The following is a 21418-nucleotide window of genomic DNA, read 5'->3' as shown; positions in this document are numbered from 1 at the left end:
TGGGAAGTTTTCTGCCATCACTTCTGTGAACAGTTTTCTTATGTCATCTGCACTCTCTCCTCTTTCTTCATTGACTCCAATCAGTCTTATGTTACTCTTTGCATCATCTAGCAGCTGCTGGATTGATTTCTCATGTTCCTTTACAATTTTGGAGCAATTTTTCTTTTCCTGGTCACTAAGTGCAATCTTTTCTTCTGTATCTGAAATTCTATCCTCACATTGGTTCATTCTGCTACACAGACTTTCAGTAGAGTTTTTAATCTCCTGGAAATCTGTTTGCATCTGTTTTATGGATTCCGTTTGTTTCCCATGTTGGGATTCCATCATGTTCCTCAGATCCTCTATTTTTTTTATCTGTGTCCTCTCTAGATTTATTAATTATGTCTTGCACCATGAGCACAATCTTTGCTGTTATGTGAGAAATTATTTCTGATTTCATTTTTCCCAGATCCTCTTTTGTTGCCAGTTCAGGGAGTCCAGGTGGTTGAGTATCAGATTGTTCCATCCTGTTTCCCTTTGGGGTTGCTGTAGGTTATCCAGAAGTCGGTTTTTGAGGCTTATGTGTCTTCTCATTTCCTCCAGGAGGGAGGTGTGTGCTTCTGGCACCTGTGTGGCTTACCTTGTCTGCCCTAGGAGCTTGGTATGGTAGTGGGGGAGTTTCCTTCCAGATTCTGGGACCAGCTCATCTTCTCTGCCCTAGGAGCTTGGGATGGCAGTGGGGGAGCTTCCTTCCGGGTGTTGGGACAGGCTCACCTTCTCTGCCCTAGGAGCTTGGGATGGCGATGGGGGAGCTTCCTTCTGGGTTCCAGACCAATAGATTTTAACATAACAGCACATAGATGAGAAATACCTTGATAATGGTTATTTCCCAATCAACCCCTAAGAAGCAACTTTGTGTTATGTTTTAGTGAAGGCACAGATGGAAGAAGACAGAGAATGATGTCAATGTCCTGGCATGAACTCACAGGTCATCGCAGGTTGTGTCATGTACAAGGTTCATGAATAGTGAAGGAGGTACAGGGTTTAGGGAGGAAGTATATATTGGACATACGAATTTGTAGTCCTTGTAAATTGTCTCCTCATGGACTAAAATTATCTGGTAAAGAGTCTGTCTGTTGTCCAGCTACAGGAGAGCCATGTGCTGGGTTGCTGGATTCCTACTGTTCCTGGATATGTAGCTATGCAACAGGAGTTTTGCTATGTCAATAGGGACTGGCGGGAGGTGTGTGACGTTCAGTTACTGTTAGTATGATGAGTCACTGAACATCTGTTCATTCTCTAGATGTCAATTGGATTAGTAATCATATAACTTTTGCTTCATTCACCTTCTGAAGTATTGTAGTGAAGTAATTCTGTGTCTGCTCTGGAAGTTCCATTTATGTTCTTTTTAAAATTTTTTAAATTTTTTTGCTTTTTCAGTACCAGGGATCAAACTCAGGACCTTGCGCTTGCCAGGCAGGCATGGCGCCCCTGAGCTACATCCCCAGCCCTATATTCTTTCTCAGAGCCAAGGAAATTGAATAAATTAAAGGTGAACAAAATCTATCGATATGAATTTGAAGTAGTCTGATTTGCAAGAAGGGAGTGTTCTCATGAAACATAAATGTGTCCACAGTCAATAAAATCACAGTCCACGAGGGCACACTGTTGCAGGATGTGTAGCCAGTTGTGAGAGGACTGGCAGTAAGACCCACACAGGATTTTCTCAAACTCAGGAAAAACATTCCTCTCAGAATTTTTGTTTTTCAGTCTTTCAGGAAACTATTAATTTTTGGCCATTAGGATAAAATTTTGAATTGTGGATTTTTTTTTTCGATTAGAATACCCTTTAGAAACAAAATATTTTACTTTAAATGAATGGAGAAATTAGTCAAATGACTACTTTTCATTACAGGAATACTGCTTAAGTTTAATTAAAACTTTCAAAAAAAGTTTTTCTGGAACTATCTGTTGTTTGTGATTCATTTATTTGCTTAAGACAAAACAAATAAAATGTTGGGTTGAAATATTTTTACTAAATAGCAGGATTTTTCTGCAAAAAGAATCGTTCCATCCTGGAAAAGGTATAATTTTAATAGACTAATGAGCTTTCTGACCAGAGCAGACTGAGTCTCATCTGATTTTTACAATGAAGAATTGACTGTGTCAAAATGTGCAATCTAGTCTAGTGAAATATTTTACCATGAAAGTTTAATTCTCATTTATGAAAGCAGTGTAGTGTCATAGCAGTTTATAATATTGCTGGCCATTTGGTATGATTTATTTCAGTGAGTGTCACTTGTTGATGTGTTTAGTGATTGTTGACTCATATTTAATTCTAAAAACTCTTAAGTGGTATGAAATGTAGTAAGTCAGCCACTGTAGTTGGGAAAAAGAAAATAAAAAGAACCTACAGTTCTTCACAGTTGTTTTTTCTGGCTTCTGTGATGTCACACCTTTGTACTTGACACATGTCACTCTGGAGGCAGTGGTGGGATAACAGCTTTTCTTATTATTATGGGGATCCATTTAGATGGTTTCTACCACAATCTGTATTTGAAATATAATGAAGTAATCTTCATTACATTATGTGGGGATTCCAAGTTTTCGTCATTGTAAAAGTTTTGAGGACAGTCATTGACTAAAGAGGCTTTTCTTTCATTTAGCTATCAGTCTTTTCTTTTGTAACTACTTATGCATGGAGGGGTTATGCCCCTCTTAGGGTTTACATGCTGGTAGGATTTAGTTTTTTTTTTTTGTTTTGGTACCAGATTGAATTCAGGATTTTGCACTTGAGAGGCAGGTGGAGCTCCACTGAGATAAATCCCCAGGTCTGGTAGGATTTAGATAAAGGACTTTCAATGATGTCATTTGTTCTTTTGGTAACTTTAGAAGGCACAAAGGAAGGACAGGAATAAGATCTTCTTTAAGGTATTTCTTTAGAGCTAGCATAAGCATTTCCTTTTCTTACTATCACGATAGTTATGTAGTATAGATAATTTCTAACAGATAAGATAATCTGCTGTCTTAGTCACTTTCTTGTTGCTGGGACACAATATTCAGTACCCACAACTTAGTGGAGGTGAGGTTTGTCTTGGCTCAGTGTTTTTAGAGGATTCAGTCCATACTGTAGTAAGGGCTTAGGCAGAGGAAAGGCTGCTGGCATCTTGGTGTCCAGGAAGCAGAAAGGAAGGGAGTAGCTGGGGAGGGAGATAAATGCTTTGAGCTCAAGGCCCCAGTGACCTGCCTCTCTGACCAGACCCCACCTCTCAACAGCATGTTTTGCTGTAAACTCATGAGTGGAGTATAGCCCTGCCTCTGAGCACACAAGTCTTGGGGAACATTCTAGATCTGAACCATAACATCTTCCAAATATCAAAAGTATTTATTTTTTCAAATGTGATATTATTTTGGGGTCATTTTAGAAATGGCAATAAGCATCAGTAAAACATAACAAAATTTTTATAATGGTATACTTTTAACATAAAATTTCAGATTACTCAGATAACAAAATGAATGTCATATAAGTCATGAAGCATTAATAATATGTAATATTTCAAATATGATATCTTGGAGTTGGTTGTGTTCTACATAAAGAATTGAAGGATTTTATTGTTATTGTTACTTCATTTTTAATATGCAGTAAAAGGCATAAAATCAGTTCTGTTGTAGATACTTGGTTTAAAATTTCCTTAGTAAGAAGCCATCCAGAGAGATAATTATTCTTTGGTATTATCCTTTTATAAATTTCTCAAACCAATTCCTAAATATTGTTTGAAGAATAATGTGAACAGTATAGAACGCTGTAGTTGACAGGTCAACTTAACTTATTAAGAGGAAAATTAGTGGCACAAATGTTTTTGGAAAAAAAAAAAAGGAAACTTAAATACTTCTCTTAGGAGTCTTCTCTAAGAATTGCTTGTTCTTTTACTTTTTTTTTTTTTCATAATTAGAAAATGAAGGAGCCAGCCGTGTGAAAATACCTCCTTTTCCTGGCAGGCATAGCAGTTAATATATGTGCATTTTCAGGCTTCTCAGTTTGATAGGGGCAATCACCATTTAATTTCAAAACTCCATTTATCTTAGTGATAGCCTCAGAACTATTGAATCTCCTTTGCTCTCTATGACTGTATTATTATTTCTGTGATTTTTGCCACAGGCTGATTTGGAAAGTCCCCACCCCAGTGCTATGGTGCATAACCCAGTTCGTTGTGCAGTTTGCATAGATAAGGCATGGCAGTCTTATAACTCCAACTTGTGTGCACACAGAGGGTGACAGCCCACCTACACTGGGGAAAGTAAACAAGCAAGCAAGATGTATTCATCCTTAATCACATTTTATTTCTCCCGGAGGTGTTCCAAGAAAATGACAGGCCAAGCTCAGAGTGCAAGTTATCAGCCTGGGACACATGGGATCAGGGCTTCTCCTAAGGAGATAAGGCTGAGATGTATTACTGAACATTCACTTGCTTATTTGAAGTTAGAATTTGAATATTTACATCATATAAGACTCTTGGTCTTTACTTTTTTTCTTTGCTTTTAAATTTTATTTTCAAAGACTTGTTTTAATTGTAAAAGTAATATGTATACATCACCAGGATTTTTAAAAAATCGTATGTACAAAATACAAAATGAAAGTCAGCTTTACTTCCATTCTACCCACAAAAACAGTCATTGCTAAGATATTGGAATAGTGATTTTTTGACCTTTTTTCTGTGGAGAAAAAATTTGGAAGGCTGCCAGATTTTACCATTACTGTGTTATAATTAAGAGTATGTTGAAATAGCACACTATACATGCATGATAGATACTCAGACACATATAAGTAAATCTGCTTTATGAAATTATCAACATTTTCTTGAGGATAGTTGTTTTTCCACTCTTTTTCTCTCACTATGAATCCAATAACATTAATGAAGTCACAGACACACACATACAAACACTCTTTTACTTATCTCATATAAAATCTTCAGCCTGCTTTTTAGAAGTTTTATTTATAGAATTTAATCACCTGCATTGCACTCAAGGTAGTGCTGGCTATTCCTCAGATGTAGCATTTGCTGCAAATGTAAAAGCATTTGAATGTAATAATAATGCTTATGTGCTTTGGAGTCATATAGCCTGGGTTCTCATCTCCACTCTGCCACATACCAATTATTTCAGAATATCTTGTTCTTCTTGTAACTCCACCTTTGATTTTCATGACAGCTTTCTCTTGGTGTTCATTTTCTCTTTGGTTACCTGTGTTAGGTTTCTTTGCATATTTCTCTTCCCCCATCTTATGAATGTTTATAACCCACCAGTTTCTATTTGAAGCTCTCTTCTTTTTTATTTTGATACAGCTTCTCACTAAGTTGCTTATGCTGTTCTCTAACTTGTGATCCTCTTGTCTTAGCACTTCTCATCCCTAGTAACTGAGATTAGAAGTTTGTGCCACTATGTTCCACTTTGAAGCCCCCTTCTTACTCTTTACATTTTCAGTGGACATTTGTAAAACTGAAATCATGATAATGTATCTTCTCACATTGTTGTAAGTTTCAGCTAAGATAAGGATGTAGAGCACTTATCTTTGTGCCTGACTACACCAAGTGCTCAATAAGCGTTCCTTTTGTTGTTATGATATATTATGTTAGCAACACTATTAAAATAGTGAAATGACATTGATATAACTGTAATGTATAGGTAGTCTGTAGAGGATAAATAAGTGATTTTTTTTTTAACTTTTATTTTTTGGAACCATATTCTCAAACAAAAAGAATAATTGAGTACCAGGAAATTGCACAAATACTTGTTTAACCTTAAACAGTTTTCAGTGTTTTGATAATTACAAATTCACAGGAAGTTGTGACAAAAGAAGAGACCCTTTTGTGTCCCTTATCCAGTTTCCCCCATTGATTACATTTTATATGATTATAATACAATGTCAAAACCATAGAATTAGCATTAATACAATATTTATATGTAGGTCTTTGTAATTTATCATATGGACATGTGCCTGGAATTTTCTTACAAGGAAATGTAGTTCTGGAAACCGTTAAGAGGAAGGTAAAGCAAAAAAGTAAAATATATGACAATTACAATACAAGACATGAGGTAAAGGAATTGGAATACAAAGTGTGCATAGAAATGTCCTCAATCTGACCAAGAGCATTTACAGAAGCCTACTGTATGTATTAGACTTAATGTTGACACACTGGGTTCCGCTTCCCTTAACTCTACCCACAAGACTGAGAAGAAAGGGAGTTGTGCTTTCACCACCTGTTCACCATCGTGATGAAGTGGAGGCCTTGGCTCGTGCTTCTGGCAAGATGACTGAATAGAGCTCATAGAGGCTCTAAGAAGACATGTTTATTTACATAATACTCCAGAGTATCTACAAAAAGCTAATAAGACCTGTAGATGACTTTTGCAAGTTTTCAAGATACAATGTAAAAGTGATCCATTACATTTCTATTTAAATATGAAAATTCAAAACAAATGTTTCCATGGATATCAAAATACTTAGACATAACTCTGGCAGCATGTATGAAAATCTGAATGTTGAAAACTGTAAAACAGTATGAATAAAATCAAAGAAAGCCTAAATAGATAATATCAATTTGAAGATATAATATTGTCAAGATATTGGTTACCCACAAAATATATCTGTAGATTCAATGTACTCCCATTCAAATTTGTAGCAGGATTTACTGTACAAAATTATGACTTGATTATGAAATTTATATGGAAAGAGAAAGCAACTAGAATATCTAAATTTTATATAAAAATGTAGGATAGTCTTGACTTCCTTCAGTACTTAGTATAAAGTTAAATAAGTAAAATAGTGTAGTGAAAGGAGAGACACATGAAACTATGGAAAACAATAGAGATTCCAGAAGTAAATCTACACATACAAGGTCACTTTCTTTTTAGCAAAAGTTCCAATGCAATCAGTTTGTTTTTCAACAGGTAAACAATTTGAAATCTAAAGTATGTACATGAAATTGAATGTTGGTCCATGCTGAAATGTGTACAAAAATTAACTGAAATTGGGTCACAGGCTAAAATCAAGCTAGAAAATATAAATATTGTAGAGAAATTTTTTTTGGCTAGCAGATATTTTTTAGATAATAACATTGACCCATGTGAAAAAGTTGATAGACTGAAATTCATAAAAATGAAAACTGTTCTTTGAAAAACACTGTGAAGATAATGAAACAAACAAGCTAAAGGCTTGGGAGAATATATTTGCAAAACACATTTGATAAAAGATTTTTCTCCAGGATATATAAAGAACTCTTGACATTCAGCATTGAGGCAACTTTATAAAAACTGTGAAAATTTGATATTACATTTCACTAAAGGACATATATAGATAGCACCAGCCAACAGCAAGAGGCTTAATGTCATTATATTAAGTAAAGTAAGTAAAAATGCAATGAGATGCCATTATATATCTATGGAATAGTTAAAATCAAGGTATGTGACAATACTAAGTGGTAATAGCAATGTGTCTGAACCATAATTCTCACAAATTGCTGGTAGGAATGCAAAATGGTATAGTCATATACCATGACTGAAAGCTGACAGTTTCTAATCAAGTTAAACATTACAAATTTATTATGCCATCTAATAATCCCACTCTTAAAAATTTACTTAAGAAAAATGAAATTTTATGTTCAAAAACTTGTATATGTTGTTTACAGGTCCTTTATTCATAATCACCAAAACTGTAAACAAATCAATATTTTTCAAGTGGTGAATGAATTAACAGACCATGGTATACACGTCATAGTACTCCACACTGAAAAAGAACCAACCGTAGATACTATCAGCACAGATGAATCTGAGATGCCTTATGCTAGTTCAAAGCAGCTGGCTAAAAAGGCTCCATAATTCTGTTCTATTACATTTTATAAGAGTAAAATTTGTAAGGATAGAAAAGAGATTAGTGCCAAAGACTGTGTATGGATGGAGTGGTTAATTAAAAAGGAGCACAAAGAAATATTTTTTCTGATAAAAATAGTTGTATATTTTCATTGTGGTGGAGATTGCACAACTGTGTTCTTTTTAAATTTTTGAACACTGATGGCATTTTTTTTTTTTTTTGGTACTGGGGATCGAACTCGGGTCCTTCTGCTTGCCAGGCAGGTGGCAGAATCACTAAGCTAAATCCCTGGCATGGCATTCTTTTTTGAAATGTACAGAAGTGTACACATTGAAGAGTGATTTTTTTTTTTTTTTTTTTTTTTGGTACCGGGGATCCAACTCAGGTCCTTGCGCTTGCGCAGCAGGCGGTGAAACCACTGAGCTAAATCCCCAGCCCCTGAAGAGTGAATTTTACCACATGTTAATTAAAAAATGAGTATAGTTTTAATGTTACTAGATTGACTGTGAAAATGAATAATAATCCTGCTGGTAGCTCAAGGATATTGGGAGTAAGAGAAAAGAGAATATGATTGTAAGAGAAAGAAGGAATATTTGTAACTGAGAACCATGATGGCCAGCATCCTGACCCACACTCAATGTTTCCATCCGTTCTGGACACAATATTGAACTTTGGTTGGCGGAATCTTCCCAGAAAGCTTTCCCTTCAAGTCAGCAAGTTCTGATCTCAGGTAGGTATTTCCATAGCTAAGATCCTACTGCCAGAATCATGACTTGAAAGTTGGTTTTAGTTTCTACTGCTTCATCATAATAATTTTCACATTAAGGATTAAATGAGATATGTAATATTAGCAGAATGGCTGGCACTAAGTTTCAATAATTAACTTTCATGAAGTGATGACAGTAGCTCTTTCTTTGTGGATGAGAAATCAGAGGTTTATTATAGTTAATAATTGAAGTGCTGTGTCAAATCTGCATTCCTGACCTAACTCCCATGGTCTTTTACCACCGGGCTATACTCACTTTTGAGTTAGGTAGCTTCCTGATCTTCTTAAAGACTGCAAACAAACACAGAGATGCAGAAGTTAATTGTTTCTAGTATTTTCCATGAAAACAATCATCTCAGTTCAGATCCACTGCCTGTTCTTTGTATTGTTTTATTTTCAATTTAAGAGAATTTTAAATGTGCCTTAGTCTGAAATGATATATATGTTAGGTTTTGGGAGATATAAAGTTGCAAGGAATAGGGGAAGCAGTCTTAAATTAAGTTTCGAAATATTCTCACATGGTGTCATTAGCCTTGCAGGGCTTGTCAAACTCTAGTTCATTCTTGCCTCATGTTGGATCTGTTGGAAAGCTTTGACAAACAGTATGTCAGAGACAGCTAAAAGCTACTGAGAGGCATGCAGAGAAGTGTAAATCTATCATCTAATAAACTCTACTGGTGGCAGGTGTCTCAGAACCCTAACTCATGGTGATGTGTGGGTGCTTGGGTTTTGTTAACCAGAAAGAGCATTTAGCATTGACAGCTCTTGAAAAGAAGTTCTAGGCAAGAATTTGCTATCTGAAAAACTGCAGACTAATCTTGCCTTCAAACAAAATGATTGTAGTGCCTCTTCATTTAGAGAGATGGATGTAATTCTTGGACTTATTTACCAACATCTGAATCTTTTAAGTTTATAGGCAAATTTATATAAGCTGTTCTTAAATCTTAACCAGAATGAAAACTTTGTGAGAAAGTTATGTATATTAATGTTTGACTGTATTATTTTTATGCTTGTGAGCAAATCTTTATAAAGTCCACATTATAGGCTCATATTAAAGAAGACTGCAAGGCAGGCATGCTTGCCCATGCCTGTAATTCCAGCACTCTTGGAGGCTAAGGCAGAAGGATCACAAGTTCAATTCCAGCTTGTGCAATTTAATAACTTAGTGAGACTCTGTTTCAAAATCTTAAAAAAAGAATCCGGATGTAACTCAGTATGAAGGCTCTGGGTTCAATCCCCAATACTACCAAAAAAAAAAAAAAGTAGAAATGTTTCCAACATTCTGGACACTCCATTAACTTCAAGTTTAAATGTTTACTCTTTGCAATTTTAGTTACTTGAGAGTATCCCTAGAGGACCATATTGCTGTACTTAGTTATTGTGCTGAGCCCTTGATTGGTTGCTGCAGAAGGCATCACTCAAGTAGTAAGTGAGCCTAGCTAAACATCCATCACTGGGATGCTGACACAGTTTTGTAGTTTGTGTGTATCAGAATACACAATTTACACGAAAACATATGTTCTACTGGTCAGCATGAATTTGGGACTTAAAAGTGTTTTAGAGGGCTAGGGGTGGAGCTCAGTGGTAGAATGCTTATCAGGTTTGAGTGGCTCTGGGTTGACTCCTAGCACCCAAGAGTTTTAGAATGTGTGACAAAATCTGACATATTTAGAGATTGAATGATTTTACCCTTGAGAATGATGGTCTCCTTACTTTGAATATGTGAGACAGTGAGCAGAATCCCTTCTCTTTTTGAACAGAAGTAGAGCTCTTAAACAATTTTTTTCTGCAACTGGACAGTGGAAGGAAGTATCCCAACTATGTGGCAGGCATGATATGAAGGTATCTAACAGTTCTGCCATCTGTGCTTGACCAGTGTCTGCCCAAACAGATCACAGAGCAGTACCTCTTTGCATGTAGTAAGTTACTTATAATTCATTGTTTGATCACTTAGTATTTTCTTAATTCGCCTGATGTGTCTTAAGTTTATTTAAACTTACTTATCAGGAAGCATAAGCTGGTGGAGATAAAAGAGAAGCTTCTTTTCTTTGGCATATTCTTCAGTTATTTTAAAAGAGTTTTGTTTAAACAAAAATTAAGTCTGGGGTGCAATGATCTGTTATTATAGTCTCAAAATATATGAAGCCTCACCTCTCCTCATACAAAAGGGCAGCAACGTAGCATAAGAAATAGAGCTAACATTCCGCCCATGTGATTGATCCTTGTGCTGAGTGCTGGGACTGGTGCCATCCCACAGGCTTTCCTTGTCATCCTGAACAGATCTGTATGCACCTGAGTTTCTAAGCCCCCTTTCTAGGCCTGTACTTTGTGCCCTACATGAAACAACAGCAAAAGCAACAAAGAGAAAAATCAAAATTTTTTCTCTCATAATGCTTTATGCTGGGCATAATTTCAAGCCGTTTTTACTGGAAATTAAGATAATTTTAAGGAAACTGAGATAAATGACAATTTGTTCAAGGAAGTATTAGGGGAAGTGGCTGACCTGGGACTAAATTGGTCTACTTCATCTTAAATTCCTGGCTATTTCCACTGTAATTCATTGATATCTGACATATTGAACATTTGAAACTTACAATACTTTGTATTTTCTAGGGAGGAGTGAGATCTAGACACAGCAAAGACAGTGACAGTAAAACAATAATAATGGAGGCTCACTGTGAAAGCCCCCGTTCAGTCGCACCCACTCCCCTATCATCTCAAGGTACTGTTTCTCACTATAGATGGGAACAAGCAACATCATCTCTAGCACGAGGACACAATAGCCTGAGGTCCCGCTTGAACCAACCACAGACTTTTCCTAAGATAATACGTCATCTGTTATTTTTGCCCCTGGGTTGTTAGGACTTTTATCAGTCATTTTTTGTTTTATTTGTTGACTTTAATATATGTGCAAAGCTATTTATTTTAACTAATATATTTTTTCTATCCTGAAGTTGCTCTTTTCCTTTATGGTTGAGACTAGTATGTTCCATGCCAGCCTTAAAATCTTGCATTAATCTTAGTTTAATGGTTTTGGTGCATCTTGACGTCATCTCCTTTGGCAAGGAGGCATTGAAATAGGAGCCTCAGAAGTAGAGCTGTTAACTCTGCAGCACCCCTGAACCACAGGCTTATTTCCTGGGGACCCACTTTGTATGTCTGAGCCTGAATTTTGCCATTTGCAGCACATCAAAGCAACCAAACACGATTTCGTTGAGGCAACACCATCACTCATTCATGAACGTTCTATCTCAGTGATAATACGCTTTTGAAAACAGATGTGGAAAGCAGGCTGACAGATGTTGAGAGGAGACCTGTTGTTGAAGCTCATGTTCAAGACAGGGAAGACAGGTCCTTAGCATTCAGATTGGAATGATTATAATGTGTTAAATTAAAGGTGCTATTTTTATGGCTCTTGAATTTGTCTTTGTGATTGATTTGCAGAGTTTCTTTGGATATAAAGTTGTAGTCACCTCCCCAACCCAGCTTAAAAACAAAGTAAATATGAAGTGGGGCAGCTTGTTATTCAGTAGTCACTAGTAAGTTATACTTACTAATTATTTTGGAATTCAGTTTTCTTTTACATTTTGGCTTCTCTCTGCTAGGCATTGTCTGGTAATCTTCCAACAACTATTTGAGGTTGGTATATTTTTTCTCATTTTACATTTGATACAAAGGAGACTTAAGAACAGTTCAGGAACTTGAGCTCATATAATCACTAGCAGTAGAACGACTCTATCTCAATTACCTTGCTGGCTGCACTGCCTCAGGAGAGAGGACCAAGTGGAGAAGTGGGGCTGTGTGAGTCCTGGGAACACCTTGGTGCTGCATTGATGACCTTGTGCCTCTCCTCAGGTGGTCTGGGATGCAGTAATGTTGCTTAGCCCATGGAGCCAACATTGTGTGTGTTGCGCATTTTCAGCTTACAGACCAGTCACCTTGGAGAGAAAGGCATCTGTATATTCTTCATTTTTGAGTTACTGCAGTGGGTCACCGTCACCTCAGGTCTCTCAGGTTTCTCACCCAGCAGGGACATGGATTGTGGCTTCAGAGACACCCCCCACCCCCACCCCGGCTTTGTATGTGAGCCTCTCTGGCATAATCAAAGAAGCCTTTGTTGACATGTCTGTTTAAGTCACACCACTAATAATGTTTCATCAGCTGAGTTTTAATGAGTAAAATGATCCATTTAGAGTATTCCCAGTTTTTTTCTTAAATACATTGGAAGAAGATATGACCATGCCGTATTGTGCTTGCCTCTGGATAGCAGGATGTTGATGATTTTTAAAAAGTAATTTTATACATGCTGTGAAATAATAGGTAGCTTTTCTATAGGGAGTTTTTTATTGCTTGGGAAAATAAAAGAAAAAGAATTAAAGTATAAAAATCAGAAAATATCTTTGAGACACCTTAATCTTTTATGTGACTTTTTTGGCTTGTAACCCCAGTAAAAGTCTTGGAACCAGCCTACAGCAGAGACAGTGCAAGTTTCCTATTTTGTCCTCAACACAGATACCCTGAACTGTCTTTTCTTTTGTTTTCTTTTTATTCCAGACACATTTTCTTTCTTATTAATGTTCACAATTCCATATTCATGTTCTCCTTATGATTCCTCTGAACAAGGAAGAGTCCCTTCTCCTGACTTCAGTAGTAATTTTCAGGGAATCCTTGTTTTACTTGCTAGCCAAGACCAAGGTCTGTGTTTTGTATGATTTTTGTTATTGTCTGTCTCTTTAGAAGTATTTAATGTAATTACATTGAATGTAAATTACCCTCACCCTTTTATAGAGGTTTCAAATTAAAACATTAAATTTAATTCAAAATATACTGGAATTTGCATCTTACTGTGTTCTTAATATCCAGAAATCAGTCCATACTTGTTTGTCAAATGTAATTTACATGTCTGTTGGAGGCTCCCAAGTTTACCCTAAGTTCAACATGTCGCTAAGGGATCACACACATTTTATCATATAGTTGTCCTCACAAATTAGATTTGTTACAGTGAAAAGCTATTAAACAAAATCAGCAAGGGAGAAGGCTCATGGGGCAAATTCCTGAGGAAGCCAGGCACATGCTCTGCAAGTCTCCCGGTAGATCACAGGGAACTCCTTAATTCTTCTGTGAGTCAGTTGTGACAACACATGTGAAAAGTCACAGTCAGAGAAGCTCATTAATTAGGGTTTATTGTGGCTAATCACATAGCCATGCTCTGTGTAGCACATATCAAAATTTCAGACTTCAGAAAGACAACAGGTGTTCTGTAGAAACCACTTTGTCAGGATAAACAGTTGAGGCTCAGTGAGTCACTCTTACCAGGAAATGGTGGAGGCTCCCTAAAATCCAAGCTCTGCTGGTCCTGCCAAGTGCCAACCTTGTAAGAAAGGCTTTTAAGGGATAGTACTCTTTGGCCTGTTGTATTAACTCTTTTCTAGTCAATGTGCAATAAAAAACGGGAGAGATTCTTCTATGCCAGTGGCCAAAACGAGTTTTTTGGAGTAAAGAGTGACCCCACTATGTACATTACCCTCTATAAAATGAATTTTGGAGATTTCTTTTTACTTTAATTTTTGTCTCTGTGAAGTACACTTAGTTACATTTTGCAAATTAGAATTCTGTGTTCCTATATATATTTTCTAATACTTTGTATTGCACAGATTCTCAAACTGGGATCCAGGTGTCCCACCATTATGTGAAAAGTTTCCAAGAAGAACAGCATACTGATAGTTCTGAGGGAATTAATTTCCAAATCCTAAATTTTAATGTGTCCTGTTTCCTACAGTTGGTCCATACCAGAATGATCCTTGGAAGAGAATGGCTGCTTTTCCTTTCCTAATATTCCTTTTGCTTTATAGAATAAATATATTACTCCCAGGTAGACAAATAAAGGGAGAGGTCTCGAGGGCAAGTCTTAGAAAAGCAAAATAAAGATAGATGATCAAATAAAATTGAAGAGAACAACATGTTACTTCAGTTAAACCATACACTTATTTAAAAAATCTTTGTAACTTACCTACTAGGTGCTCACAAAAATTTACAGTCTTCTCCTATTTCTTGTTCTATCACAAGTCCATGGCCTTGAAGGTAGGAGGTCTGGCAAAGACATAGGAGCAAAAGTGAAACACCACTCTTAGGTTTGGCTACTAAATACTCACCAAGTGTTCTCTTCCATATTGTTTTCTGGAATGGAGTTGATCCATAGAGACTAAAGAACCTAGGTTTTACGAAAGCAGCTTAGTCAGCTAGGTCCCGCAGTGACTGTGGAGAAGAGCTGTCTTGCTGAATGACTTGCCAGCTCAGCATTGTGGTATGAGTAAGGAATGACTTTTTATTGTGTTTAAGCCACTGGATAGTTGAGTTTAGTATTGTTTAGTTGACACTACTTACATAGATAGCGTTGATTATTTTTCTTAGAGTTCAGAATTGAGATCCTTGATATGAGAATGCATATAATACAAGCTATTGACTTGAGAAATAAATTTAGACCTTTTCTGATAGAAAAGAAGTCTGTTTTGGCAGATAGGTTTAATAATGAGGACTGTCTTTGTCTATTGGGTTATATATGGGGGACATGTTTCGCATAAATTGGGCTAAATTTGCAAACCCAAAGTTAGATAAAAATATATTTAAAGCACCTATAATTCTTATCGTGGAAGTCTATGCTGGAAAATAATAGTATTTGCATCTATTGAGCCTTAAAAAAATGAATTTCAACTTTACTGTGGAAGTAAAGAGGTAGTTCTCCAAAATGCCTTTTTAAAAACTTTATTTAAACAGGCCCTGTGCCCAGTTTGACCCTCAGATTGTAGTTTACCAACATCTACTTAGTTTCCAGAATTCTATCAAATGAATATGCTATAAGTTCTTTTATCTTTTTTTTTTTTTTGATACTGGGAATCAAACTCAGAACCTTGCGTGGCAGGTGGGAGAACCACTGAGCTAAATCCCCAACCCTCCAAAATGCCTTTTAAAATTTTTTATTAGTACATTTTTGCAGTATATAACAATTATATTGATCATAGGTAGTTGGTAGTCTTAATTCTTTTTCTATCCCCCTTCCCCACCTCTTCCTGTAATCCCTTCCCATTTGCAAAAAACTACTTTTGAGGAATTGTAAACAAAAACATTAACAGACCACTAGCTAGTATGTAAAAGAGGGCTAGTTTAAATGAGTCTTGGTTGACCTGATTAATAAATAAATGAATAGGTTATTCTCTTGGGTAAATGAGCTAACTGGGCGAACCTAACATGCGTGGCAGAGACTAATGCAATAGCTTGAACAACTTCTGCAGTTATAAGTCTTTCAAATTACCCTCTTGTGATGTTGTAGATTGTTATCAAAAGGTGAATAGAAAGGGTGAGTAAGTGATCTTCCTGTAAGACAAGTGTATGCATAGGGAGATTATTTCAGTTAGTGCTGCCTCTAAACCTGAAATTTTATTGTTTCTTCCCCTTTCCTGAATCTCTTTTATGTGCCAAGTAGACACACAGGTATACAATGGACTTTGGGGCCTGGGCCAAATGTTTTAAGGAAATTGAAGCATAACTAGATGGCTAAAGTCCTAAGGGAAAGACTTAGTCTGACTGAATGCAGTTTCCTATTTTTATGATTTGGCATGGCTGATATGCACAGGATTTCAGATAACTTCTGAGAAGCATTTCTGCTTGTTTCCTGTACAGCATACCAAACTCACAACAAATGAGGAACAGCAGAGGGAAGTCTGTGCCATTGTCCTTCATGTAAATGAGTGAAAAATAGAGGAAATCATCCGATCTCACAGGTGGTGCTACCCCATTGACTAAAGTGTTTGCAGTAGTGTGGTCCTGGCATTCTTCCATTTGGGGGATGGTGGCAACTCTAAATGCCAGGATCACACCTGGCATTTCTGTGGAAAAACATTAAACACCCCATGGGCCTAGAGCCTGTGGGGATAATGGGGAAATCTGGAAAGTAGAGTAACTGCATTGAGTGAGGAAATATGTTCATGTTGATGGGAGGAATCCTTGGTGTTTCCAGTGTCTGAAAAACAAGTGTCTACAGCCCTGGAGATAAATTCAGAGACAAACAGGAGAAGGTAGATCAGGTACTAGTAAGAAAAGCATATGCTACCCGAGAAACCCAAGGAGCAGGCCAAACATCACAAAGAGTGCTCTTGTACTCCTTTAGAAGTTGCAGGAGAACAGAAGCCATGAGAGCTAATTGCTGGCTAACAGGGACATTTTAGGAAGGTATTTCAGTGGAGGGTGTGTAGACATCAGGGACCTTACGCTTGGCCTACTCTTTGATCCCGTGAAAGGAATCATGGTAGAAACAGAGTCATTGAGTAAAGGCCCCTAAAGCCAAGTCAATCATTACTCCAGGGTGGAAACTGAACTGTTCATTTATGTCCCTGGAGCGTTACCTGGGACCTGAGTCTATACTTAGGAAAAGTTTAAGTGAATGAATTTCCTAGAATGGACATTTAGAAGATTTATCTCTAATTTAGCCCACCAAAATGGTACAGAGTGACTCAGACCAAAAGTCCTCTTAGGAATAATATGTTTCCCCTGAGTTTCATTTTAGACTCCAACAGGAGGATCAGGAGAAGTTATGCAGAGAGCCCAGTCAGGCATTGTTACTATTATTTTGATCAAGGCAGGGCACTAGAGCTGAAGTACCCTGTTAAGGGTCCCCACAAACCCTCACTGGATCTTCCAGAGACTGTCAGTGTGGGTCCTGTCCTGGTGTCATTCACAGAGGCAGACTTCCGCTGGTTCTTGTCTGAGTCCCAGGGTGCCCTCAGTGGCTGCAGGCAGTCCTTTTCCTGAGGGTCTGCTTTGCTCCCTCCTCTGGCATTTGTCTGCTGACTTGACATTTCGTCCCAAGACTACTGGGCTGTCAGTGTTGGCTTGGAATCTCACACTGCTTTAGAGCTGCTTCCTTGGGCACAGGAAGATCTATAGGGAATAAAGAATGAAATGGGCAATTTTGTCAAGCATTTGCAGTAGCAAAACACACTGGTGACAAAAGGAACCTAGGTCTGTTGTTCAATAGAATAAATGATCCAGTTGTATGTAATAAAAGGAAATTGTCAGATTTAGGAGAAATGATAAAATATATAGCCCCAAACATTAAGGGCTTTTCTTTAATATTAATGCCTCTAGCCATTGTTTATAGCTCACCCTCAAGCAGGGATAAGACCTACAGTTTCTCTGTTGTCTGTTTCATGAAGAAGTGCCTACAGTTTTTAGTTATTTACCACCTAAGTAGAGTTTTTTCTGTTCATCAGCCTGCATGATGTTAATCAGTTTCCACATTCAGTTTTCCCACATTTTAAGTCAATATTTTGAGTTCATGTATTTATTGTGTGTATACATATTTAGTATGTGTGGATTTATGCATGTGTTAATCATGTTGGGGGCTGGTGATACTTATCTTGGCCATATCTTATCTAGTTCAAGATCATCATAAAGTGTAGATTAAATTTTCTATGCAAGGAGTAGAACACCGGAGGGCTCTTGTTCTAGTTCTGCCACTGGTTAAGAAATTTGGGGCAATGAATTTAATCTTCAGGTATCTAATATTATTTGCCATTTGTAAAATGAGATAATCATATCTAATATCCAGTGACATAGGAATCATGAGTTATTGCATGTTAAGTGCCTTAAAGAAAAATAGTTGAGTTCTTTATGAGACAAGATACTGTCACTTACACAGTAAAACTGTTGTACAGATAATGTTCCTTCCATATCATCTCTTCTCAAAAAACCTGAGGTGGGAGAGAATCTGTCCACTGCAATTTTGTTAGAATTTGGTTTGAATTCTTCAGTAAGGGTTTTTCCACTGGGAGAAGGATGAATGAGTGAAAGTATTATTTAGACAGAGTACGAAACAGCTATGGAGAATTGTAGGGCATATTCAACTAATAGTCCACAGTATGTGGTGGCAAAGAGTTATTAAAATGATCACTTTTAGATCCCTATAACCAAGTACTAAAGAAGACAAGTCTCTGAGTGGTCAGGTGTTTCCTGTAATAGAACATTGCCTGTGTTCTATGTGTTACTATGTTCTTATGAAAATATGAGCTTAATGGAATTAGTTACTTGCATCTAACTATGCTGGGAAACTTGGGGAGGGGGGAGACCGATATCACAAGCTCAGGGCTTTTCAATTAATGTGAACATTAATAACTGGTGAAGCTACTAAGATGAAGCTTTACACTAGATACCTCCACATATTGCCACCATCTCTTACTTGTGTGAATGGCGTACTCAGTAGCAACCATTCTTCCAGTTTAAGGAACACCAGGAGTAGCATCACACCAACATTCAGCAAGAGCATGACAAACATTTTGTGTTAGCCATTGTGGTTGTGTGTATTGTGGAAGTTTTTGCTACTGGAACATGAATGATAGTATAAAGTCTGTTATCAAGTGCTTTTGTAAAACATCTTCATGGTGCTCTATACTAGGGCCCACTATGTTAATAAACCTGTTCTTTAATAACTGTTTAAAGCATCGATTATCTCCTGTGTAGGTCTACATGGCTATTCATAAAGCCACAACTGTAAATGATACCAGTGCTGTGTTGTATATTATTTTAAGCAATTCTTCCATTTACGAGTTGTATGATTGTAGTGAAATTTCTGAACTACTCTGTGCCTCAATTTCTTCATCTCTAAGTGGGAAATTAGACTACTGCCTACCTCATAGAGTTTAGGCAAGAGTAAAATTAATAGTACTATATGTAATATTTTCAGAGCAATATCTGACAGAAAATATGCATTAAATTTACCTACAGATTTTTCATGAGTGCTTACCACGTTCCAGGTCTTGAGCAGTTATGTGTAAAGAGTTATAATGACAAATAGGAACACATGGATTCCAGTGTTTAGTAATGTCCTAAGTCCAGGAAGAGAACTGTGTTAAACAAATGATTGATTATGAACCATAGTACCACAAGAATCTCGATCATGGCGTCTGACCTACTTTGGATGGCCAAGACCAGATGAGCCTAAGAAATAACATTCAAGACCTAAGAGACGAGTAGCCATCACTCAGGACGGTGAAGATAGGTAGTGGTCCAGATAAAGGGGGGCATAGCGAAGGACCTTGATGTAGGATGGTGCTAAACACATTGGAGAGCAGAAAGGAAGCCAGAGGACAGGTGCCTCTGAGGATAGGAGCAGAAGAAAATGAGGAAGGTGCTGTGGAGCTGGGCTGGCTGCTGAAGGGCATCCTTGGCCCTCAGCCACTGTTCTGTGACAGTGAGCAAACATTTGTCTTCAGGCCCCAGTTTCCTTATCTCAGGACTAAAGATTCCTTTCAGTTCTGTTTCCTGGGATCATTCCTGTCTTTTCTTTTTCCTTTCAGAGACCCAATGAGGCAGTACAAAAAGTTGTTTATTAGAAGCTAATTGTTTAGACAGAACTAAGAGGAACAACAAAAAGCAGAAAAACAGGCTCTCTCTGGTTGTTTGGTTAGCCTGCCTTTTAGACTGTAAGATGGGTTTGTGAGGCCCAACCCGGGAGCAGCCCAGGCCTTCAGGATGACATTTAATTTTGCATGCGGATGGCATCTTATTGAAAGCTCCTGCTGGAGAAGAGCTGGTATTTAGGCTTATGGTCCCCACCACCCTTTCTCTACTCATAGAGTGGGAGATTTTAAAATTTTCATTTCCTTCTTGTTGTTGTGTTTTTCTCCTTATACTGCCTGGCGGGATAATTTTAGCATTTATAGAAAAACGGTGCTCCCCACTGGGCTTCTGCATTAACCCCTCCTGAAGTGAATGGAGCATGCAGTGGAGGAACTTGGTTTTTTTCCTTTCTTTATTATTTTCCATTTTTGAAGTTATTCCTCTCTAGTACATCTGAGTGCCAAAGCAAGCAGGAAAAATTTTTAAATGATCTAAAAATTGGTGGTTATTTCTGTATTTTAAAACTCTACTGCTCTGAACTAGAAATTTCTGTGTTACGCCATATAGGATTTTGGTTGTGTGCTCTTATATACGTTGATTGCTGCAACAGCAACATCTGAGCAGTTATTACTCTGTTGAATAAATATGCCATCTGTCACAGAAGGAAATAATTATCCACATTTCATGTTGTGGGTCTTGGGAGAATCCTCATAGAAAGGCCAGACTTGAGGGAAACAGGAGAATCCACGCTGGAATAAATAGGCTTGCTTCAAGGAAGATGCTGCCATAGCCTCAGTCTCAGGACCTGCACTCAGGAGGGTAAGGGCTGTGCTGGGCATGACCCTGTTTCCATCCTGTCAGGCCTGCTATGAGCATGTTCCCTGGTCTTTAGTTTCCTCTTCTGGTAAACTTGATAATGGTCACCCAGAGCCCTGTGGGATCGTGGACTTTGTGTGTAGGATCACCTGGCAGAGGACTTGAAACTGATGCGTGCATGCATGTAGTGTATGTGTCATGAGGAGAGTTCCAAGGACAATTTATTTCTAGGTCCTCAACTTTTATACATACTTCATCCTAAAGTTGATCTGCCTGAGCAGACACTTGTAGTCTACAGGGTCTTCTGCCCCCTCCTGTCTTGTTTCCTCCCACTCATCTCTGATCTTATGGTCATACCCCTCTGTAATCGAAGGATCTCTGGCATGCCAAATGGAGGAATGATACAAAATACTGTTTCTTGCAAAGCTGCAAAGGGAACGAATAGAATGGCTGGGTAACAAGACTTGTCTACAAGTCAGGCAGCTCCTTTACTTTTGTCAAAATTGAAGGAGTGCTCAAAGAATGTCATCAGATAGATCGTGACAGATAATGACCATGTGCCTTTGGGCACAGAACTTGTGAAGAAGTCACAGGAATTG

At 37.5% G+C, this 21418-nt stretch overlaps 1 protein-coding gene across 12 annotated transcripts in view; it reads left to right on the top strand.

The window, feature by feature from the left end:
* The window catches only part of Kdm4c (lysine demethylase 4C), a 453670-nt gene that overhangs the window by 325912 nt on the left and 106340 nt on the right, over positions 1–21418 (top strand). The window lies entirely within an intron of this gene.

The sequence above is a fragment of the Heterocephalus glaber genome, unplaced genomic scaffold (genome assembly GCF_053883595.1).
Source record: "Heterocephalus glaber isolate CG9 unplaced genomic scaffold, H.glaber_assembly_v1.0 deba00001481, whole genome shotgun sequence".
Taxonomy (NCBI): Eukaryota; Metazoa; Chordata; class Mammalia; order Rodentia; family Bathyergidae; genus Heterocephalus; species Heterocephalus glaber.
This window is presented reverse-complemented; position numbering and strand designations above follow the sequence as displayed.